This window comes from Oncorhynchus mykiss, chromosome 13 (genome assembly GCF_057628025.1).
Source record: "Oncorhynchus mykiss isolate SJ-2025 chromosome 13, ASM5762802v1, whole genome shotgun sequence".
NCBI lineage: Eukaryota > Metazoa > Chordata > Actinopteri > Salmoniformes > Salmonidae > Oncorhynchus > Oncorhynchus mykiss.
This window is the reverse complement of record NC_143034.1, coordinates 32,285,765-32,294,907: the sequence shown is the minus strand read 5'-3', so window position 1 is coordinate 32,294,907 and position 9,143 is coordinate 32,285,765. Positions and strand designations below refer to the sequence as shown.

Sequence of the window (9,143 nt, the reverse complement as noted above, 5' to 3'; positions counted from 1 at the left end):
CCGCCGAGTGCTGAAGAGCGTAAAAATTGTCTGTCCTCGGTTGCAACACTCACTACGAGTTCCGAACTGCCTCTGGAAGTAACATCAGCACAAGAACTGTTCGTCAGGAGCTTCATGAAATGGGTTTCCATGGCCAAGCAGCCGCACACAAACCTAGAGTGTGGAGGCTTTTATAGCAGCAAAGGGGGACCTACTCCATATTTAATACCCATGAATTTGTTATGAGATGTTCAACGAGCAGGTATCCGTATACCTTTTGGTCACGTAGTGTAGCTATATTGTGTATGACAGGCATGTCATGTATTAGTAGGGCTAACATTTTGTTTTCCTCTCTCTCCTCTTTCCTCTCTCCTTCCAATATTTTCAGGTTAACGTTAAAACATGAAATGTAATGAGACACCTCAACTCGTCTGGCTCTGTTAGGCCTTGGCCCAGGCATGGGCTTTACCTGCTCCACTGGTTCTCCCATAACTACGTCATATTCGACAACAATGGGGACCTGCTGGCGCCGTACACCCCCAAAAGGAAGGAGTTCGGCTTCCATCGCTCCGATAACCGACTCGAGTGTGACGGCTACTGTTGGCAACTGCTTCCCAACCAGAACTTTCCGTACTATGAGATGGGCAACCTGAATACCCCAGGGGCAGATGACTTGCCATCATACGTTACGCAGAACTACGAAGAACACCATGATGACAGCAGTATGGACTGTATCATCATCAGCCTTCACCCCGACCCAACATGAGGATGTGAGGACCTTTGATCGCCAGAAGACCTATCGGATCATTAGGGATTTGGTCAGGCTCATCCGTAATCTGGAGCTGGGGGAGCTGCTAAGGCAAGCTGGGTACCTGGTGCCCAGACCGATTATGTTTGTCAAAGCAGTCAAGCGGCAAGAAACTCCAGCTCGAAGCCACACCACCATTTATCAACCAGCTGTCAGCCAACCTGACCGGGTCAACATCAAGGGGCCATCAACATCAAGAGTCCCAGGCCAACACCATCAAGGGAGTCTGTGATTGACATGCCACATGACTCAATGCCTCGTAAGAGCAAAGGAAACATGCGGACACAGAGTCATGTTTCTGTCAGTATCCCTGAGAACAGAGACTCCCATAAGCCTCGGCCGGAGAGGCGATGCTGTGTCATTCTGTAGACTGGGGCAAAGAGAGTCAAAAGAGTTGTGCTACTTCTTCTTACAGGATGAATTGGGAAAATAACCGTGGACATCATTTATTGCGGTGCTCCTGTGAGTAAGTTTACTGTGCAATACTATTGTAATTACTCATTATTGTTACACTGTAGCTACAGCAGTGACCCTTAACCCTAAGTAACTTTTTAAACAATTATTTAGAATAAAGTAATTGTTTTATTCAAAAGGATTTATTTCAACATACAATCACTTTTTAATATGTGTAGATTTCTTATAGATTATAATCAACCTCTATACTTCTAGTCTAAAGAAAACTACAACACAGCCCAGTTACCTGGTTTGGAACAGAATACAGAACCTGTTCCTGGTTTGGAACAGAATACAGAACTTGTTCCTGGTTTGGAACAGGTTTGGAACAGAATACAGAACCAGTTCCTGGTTTGGAACAGAATACATAACTTGTTCCTGGTTTGGAACAGAATACATAACTTGTTCCTGGTTTGGAACAGAATACAGAACTTGTTCCTGGTTTGGAACAGGGTTGGAACAGAATACAGAACCTGTTCCAACAAGACTGTTGGTCCAACACCCAAAACAGTTGGGCTAAGCCAATAGGTCCAAACCGCTTTTCAAAATAACTGTGATATGTTGAAGGTATACATGGTTTGTTTACAAAGACTCAAATGACATCAAAAATATAAGTATGGAGTAATACAACCTTACATTTTAGATGAAGCTTTTCGATAGGTGTATCCAAGTCAAATGATATACTCTTGTAAATTATATGTTAACAGTTCAGTGAAATGTCTGCAAACTTTTTTGTCACTTTTGGTTATCATTGCAATACATATTTTTTCAAAGGCCTTTTATTTACCTAAATCCCAAGGGGGATTCCCCTAGCTAGACCTTTAGGATGCCCAAGGATTAGAAACATTTGTACAAGAAATTAATTTGTTCCATATGTTGTACTGGGCTTAATGTGATGTCTCAAGGTATTTTTTGTAACTATTTTACATGAAATAGAATATTTGTTATCTATTGTCTATGAATTTCTACTGTCTATTAATTTCAGGGTGGTTACATTTCTTCAGTCCTATCCCTCAGGTTTTTACCAAACAGTAGTGGGGTACCCAGTTTGTTATTATTTGAACCACAGATTGCCCTTTAATAATCGTAATTCTCTTTCACTAATGCAACTGTACATAGTTGATTTTCTGTAAAACCAAGGCCAATAGTTTATCAAATTTCCCCAGTCTTGTAACAGCTCTGTTCTAAATGGTTAAACAGCTTCTTGTTTAGATTCAAATGACTAAAGGGCTCTATTAAATTCATATCGGCTTAGTTCAGCGTTACAGCATGATCGAAATTTGAGGGCAAATTTCAGCGGAGACCGCGCGTTCACGGTAAACTCGGCATATGTGGTCTCAATGGGAAATTACCTTTACATTTCTATCTCGCAATCTGTAACTCTTCAGCGACACAGATTGAATAGAGCCCTACGGTAAATTGCTCCGATAAAAAGCTGATTAAAAAAGTAAGACCATTTTTTCCCCACCTTTATTTAACCAGGTAGGCCAGTTGAGAACAAGTTCTCATTTATAACTGCGACCTGGCCAAGATAAAGCAAAGCAAACCACAAACCGACGCCACACCTTATAGTTAAGACGTTTGTTGAATGCAGAAAGAGATGAGTAAAATGGTTTTACCAGCTGGTACAAAAGTTTTACAAACTGGTACAAAGTGTCAACGTAGACTCATTATGAAGCATTCATTCAGAATGTGAATTTGTTAGAAATCACAAGCCAACTGTTGATAAAAGGGAATAAGTCACCATTAGTGCCTTAGCGATCAAAGAAAGCATACATTAAATCGACCCATCTATTTCCCACTCTTTATTCTCTTCGCTTAAAGATAGCAGTTTTTATTGAATATGTAGTTTAATGTCACCAATAAACGGGACTAGAAACTTGTACAGTAACAAGAACTGTCATAGTGAAGAGTTCAGCTGACCTGGACAGGGAGACTGTTGGGAACTTCATCTTTCAGGTCAGACACTCTGAAACACAGCAGTACTTAGACCTCCAACTTTTATCCATTTAGCAGCAGACATAATCACAACTTTTAAATCAGAAAGGAACCTGTAAATATGTCTAAAAAGTTGCAAACCAGGTCTAATGGCACTTGGCCTTGGCAGTGCCCTGTACCGTCTAATAAAACGTATCTTATCAATTAGTCTGTCACAATGGGCAGTGCACACGTCAGATGGTATGCTGTTGAACACCTTCCCATATCTTCCATACATCAAAATTTGATGTCGTTTTCCCGTGCTTCAATCTTCATATTTAATATGAAGATTGAAGCACGGGAAAACGACCCACCTAACCACGTTGCGTTGGCTGATGTGAACGTCACCCTCCTGGATGAGAATGACAACAGTCCTCAATTTAAGAGCTCCAGGTACGAGGGCAAGGTCTTCAAGAACCAAACGGTGGGGATGTTGGTTACCCAGGTGAGATGGTTTCTAACCTTGCACCTCAATTCGTCACTGTGTTGGGTAAAGTGTTTTTTGTCCGAGGCATTTGCAACGTGGGAAACACATGATAGCCTTTTTCATCAGCTGATGTCACCACACATATCCACAGGAACACGACTGTAAACAGGAAACAACGGTACTGCTTTGTCACCACATGCATTTTATGCCATGTGATTGGTAGGTTTTATGCCATGTGATTGGTAGGTTTTATGACATTGTGATTGGTAGGTTGAAGCAGCAGATCTGGATGCTGGTGCTACTGGACAGGTCAAGTACTCAATAGAGTTTGGGAACCTGGAAGGTTTTCTCTCCATCGATGAAAACACAGGCGAGATAAAGCTGGAAAAGAACATTCCTCTGGAGGAGAACAAGGTCCTTCAGTTCCCTCTCTATGTGGCAGCAAGAGATGGTGAGTCTAGGTACAGTCTCTGTCTACAGAACTTGAAGGCACTGTCATGTAAACCATTTTGTTGAGCGCATTGTAGTGTGGAATTAATCTGAACGTAAAGTTGAGAAAATATGTAAATGAACCCAAGCAACTCAAGAAAACATACTATATATAGCCTAGTAGTCATAGCATATATACACTGTAGACTAGAAGAATATGAGAGGAATAGTGTATATCTACAGGAGGCTAGTCAGTCAACAGCTGGAGATTTGGTTATGGGTTCCCACATTTTTTGGGGCCCAAAGTGACTGGATGTTCTCCTCCTGTCCTGTAGGGGGTGGAATTTCTCGTTCCTCCGCGGTGCTGGTGGAGATCCTGGCACCTGGAGATTCCAAACCCATGTTCATCTTGAGCACCTACCGTGGGAGCATAGAGGAAGAGACGGATCCAGGGGCTGTGATTGTCAAGGTGAACTTCCCCAGATCCATTAAATTCTACTTCATCTGAAAAAACAACCAGATCGATCCTATAACATTTTTGTCACCCCAAATACAGGTGACCTTCCTAGCAGTAACTACAGTAGTTCCCATGACGCTTCAGGCCCTGACAGACGCCGACAAGTTTGCCATCGACTCCAAAGGTGTTTTTACCTCTAAGGTCAAACTGGACTATGAGACCCAAAATAACTACTCAGATCTCAATCTCGAGGGGAAGTTCACTATCGACCCCAAAATGGGGATGGTGTCCCTGGCTGGGGCGCTGGACAGAGAGACCAAAGCCGAGTTCAGCCTGGAGGTGGTGGCTCAGGATCAAGGTCGTCCAGCTCTCTCCCTCTACCGCCACCCTGCTCATTCAAGTATCTGACGTCAACGACAACATTCCAAGTTTCTCCAAGACAGAATATGAGGTTGAGGTCTTAGAAACACAGTCTGTGGGAACGACACTGGTCACCCTAGAAGCGGTGGACCTTGACGAAGGCACAAACGGCGTATTGACCTATAGTATATTTCAGCAAGACCCTCCCTCGACCGTGGCGCTCTTCCAGCTGAACTCTTCCCCTGGGGTACTGCGGCTGGCTCAGGCCTTGGACTATGGAGCAGTGAAGGTGTACAACCTAATGGTACAGGCTGCAGATGGGGGGACCCCGTCCCTCGTTGGGAATGGATCAGTGGTGGTGAGGGTGACAGATGTGAACAACAACCCGCCTCAGTTCAGCGCAGAGCGCTACGATGTCGCCGTCTCTGAGAACCTGGCCAGCGGAGCGGCTGTCGTGACCCTGGAGGTCACCGACGTGGATGAGGTCAGAGAAATGAGACCGTCATTATCATCAGATCGATCGATTATATTTTGTTATGATGGTAACAATATCTTGGACATTACTATCTACATTGAGATGAGGGATATATCTGCACGACATGAAGACTATTGGCTATATATAATATTGGTATATCGATTACGGTTTATCAATGACAATATATATAAATCGATGAAAATATATAATGGTGATACATAATGGTGTTTATCATGACGATATCAACAATCTGAAAATATTACAATACATCCATCCCACTAATACATTTCTGACGAACCTAGGAATGATAAGCCGACACGCACCATTAACATATCTCTGGGTTATCCTTTTAGGGTGGATTCTCGAGTGGTCACTTTGTATTTACAAGTGATACCTTCAACATAAACAAACAAGGTGGTTGTGTCCCTGAAGAGTGACGTCACCTTGGACAGAGAGACAAAGGATAACTACGTTTTAGAGGTATACCACGTCATGTCAAACAGCATGTGCTTCAGCTGCGTCTCTCATAAGGTCTACACCCAAATATAGGCCCCAATAACAGTCGGGTCTACTTCCATAAATGTAATCCATGTGGAGGAGGGAACATTTTTCATATCTTAACGATGGGCAAGGACGCAGCTGGAGGAGAATCTCTCTCTTCCTATCACCCTGACCGTAACTCTACCCCACCTACACGCCAAAGTAAACATTGTCTTTGCTCATGTTGTTAAGTCATTTGGTGATAAAAATGTACAATGTGGATAGGCAAATGCAGGCTGGTAATTTGACTTAAGATGCTCAGTGAGACCACGAAGGTCAGCAACGTTATGCGTTGGAGTCAACAATGTTACGTTTTGTCAACTACGTTACCTGTTAAGATCTTACCCCTCTCACTGTGTTCAGGTGGTGGCGGTGGACAAAGATGGGCTGAATGCCACAGCCCAGCTCAACATCACCGTTCTGAACTACAATGACAACACACCCCAGTTCCCTACTCTTCCAGACCCCATCCCCCCATGACTGGGAATACATATATGCATCTGTTAGTCACAGATACAGTACTTGGGTTAGAAAACCAGTCAGTATCTGCTGTGACCACCATTTGCCTCATTGCGCGACATCTTCGCATAAAGTTCATCAGGCAGTTGATTTTGGTCTGTGGATTGTTGTCTCACTCTTCAATGACTGTGCGAAGATGCTGGACATTGGCTGGACCTGGAACATGCTGTCGTACACGTCGATCCAGAGCATCCCAAACATGCTCAATGGTGACGTGTCTGGTGAGTATTCTGGCCATGGAAGAACTGGGACATTTTCAGATTCCAGGAATTGAGTACAGACCCTGGTGACATGGGGCTGTGCATTATCATGCTGAAACATGCAGTGATGCTTGAAACATGCTGTTCTGGCAGCTCGTAGTGGATGTATATAAATAAATTTGCCAACATCTCAAAGCATAGCCAAGGTGATTTGTCCACACTGATGCTGACATGGAGGCGCATGAAAATATAGCCAAACGTTTAATAACATAAATAGGCCTAAAGGCAGTGATGTTTGACAAATTTAAGATAATTAACGTAAAGGCTCGTTCTGTTGACATACTCAAGGCACAGTTCGTTCAGATCAAATGGTCACAAGAGCTGCTAGAAAGGCCAGTGCCTGTTGCGCACCAGACACGTCAACCACCTTGAAATCTGAACAGAGGTAATCAGCATTTTATAACTAAAACTTCATGGTTTAAAACCTGGAGGTTTTAAGTCATTTTGAGGCATGTCTTACCTTGCTCCAAAGTAGCCTAGCGAAAATCAGAACATGAAATGTTGAGGGATTTTTATAAACAGTTCCTTATACCATTGAGCAGCATTTCTAGCATGTTCTACTGGGTTTCTATTAATTTCATTTCAGTTTCCAGCAGCCCAAGACAATCCTAGTTATACTAGCAACCAATGCTAATTGCATCTTTAGATCTCCCCTCTTCCTAAATGTTAATATCGGTCACATAGAACCACTGACGTACTGTGCATTTTGAAACATTCGAGTGTAGCCTATACTGCATTGTGCGCAGTGCTGCGCTTACCATGGGCCGGTCCAAAAGCATATTTTGCAGTGGGGGATACGATGATAAAATTAGGAACTGATTCTGTGGTGCAAAGCCAGGAAGACAGTAGCTGCTTGGCGCTTTACAGTGGGAAATCAAACTAATCATGGCATATTAACGGGGGGTTCAAATTGACGTGTTTCTAATAACCCCCCGCCGTCCCCTCCGCAAGTTAGCGTGTTAGCATCGGCCTGCTAACTGTCAATCGCCGTGGACCCACATGTTCACTTGGCTACGCATGCCTCTCTCTAATGTCAATATGCCTCGTCCATTACTGTCCTGGTTAGTGATTACTGTCTTATTTCACAGTAGAGCCTCTAGCCCTGCTCAATATGCCTTAACCAACCATGTTGTTCCACCTCCTACATATGCGATGACATCACCTGGTTTAAACATCTCTAGAGACTATATCTCTCTCATCATTACTCAATGCCTAGGTTTACCTCCAATGTACTCACATCCTACCTTACCTTTGTCTGTACACTATGCCTTGAATCTATGCTATCATTCCCAGAAACCTGCTCCTTTTACTCTCTGGTACGAACGTGCTAGACGGCCAGTTCGTAGAGCCTTTAGCCGTACCCTTATCCTACTTCTCCTCTGTTCCTCTGGTGATGTAGAGGTTAATCCAGGTCCTGCAGTGCCTAGGTCCACTCCCACTCCCCAGGTGCTCTCATTTGTTGACTTCTGTAACCGTAAAAGCCTTGGTTTCATGCATGTTAACATAGAAGCCTACTCCCTAAGTTGGTTTTACTCACTGCTTTAGCACACTCTACCAACCTGAATGTCTTAGTCGTGTCTGAATCCTGGCTTAGGAAAACCACCAAAAACCTTAATCTCCATCGCTAACTATAACATTTTCCGCCCAGATAGAACTGCCAAAGGGGGCGATGTTGCAATCTACTGCAAAGATAGCCTGCAGAGTTCTGTATTACTATCAAAGTCTGTACCCAAACAATTTGAGCATCTACTTCTAAAAATTCATCTTTCCAGAAACAAGTCACTCACTGTTGCCGCTTGCTATAGACCTCCCTCTGCCCCCAGCTGTGCCCTCGATACCATATGTGAATTGATTGCCCCCCATCGATCTTCTGAGCTCGTGCTACTAGGTGACCGAAACTGGGACATGCTTAACACCCCGGCCATCCTACAATCCAAGCTTGATACCCTCAATCTCACACACATGATCAATTAACCTACCAGGTACAACTCCAAATCAGTAAACACGGGCACCCTCATAGACATCATCCTAACCAACCTACCCTCCAAATACACCTCTGCTGTCTTCAACCAGGATCTCAGCAATCACTGCCTCATTGCCTGCATCCGTAATGGGTCTGCGACCAAACGACTCTCCTTCCAGACTCAAATTAAGCATCTCCAATCCAAAAGAAATCTAGAATTGGCTTCCTATATCGCAACAAAGCATCCTTCACTCGTGCTGCCAAACATACCCAAGTAAAACTGACCATCCTACCGATCCTCGACTTCGGTGATGTCATCTATAAAATAGCCTCCAACACTCTACTCAACAAACTGGATGCAGTCTATCACAGTGCCATCCGTTTTTGTCACCAAAGCCCCATACACTACTCACCATTGCGACCTGTACGCTGTCGTTGGTTGGCCCTCGCTTCATATCTCACCGGTCACCCCGAAAAGACAATTCCTCCTTTGGTC

General features: G+C 43.8%; 1 pseudogene; it reads left to right on the top strand.

Moving 5' to 3' along the window:
• The first annotated feature begins 379 nt into the window (after positions 1-379).
• LOC149978829 (uncharacterized) lies at positions 380-2,112 on the top strand (annotated as a pseudogene).
• The last annotated feature ends 7,031 nt before the right edge of the window (positions 2,113-9,143 follow it).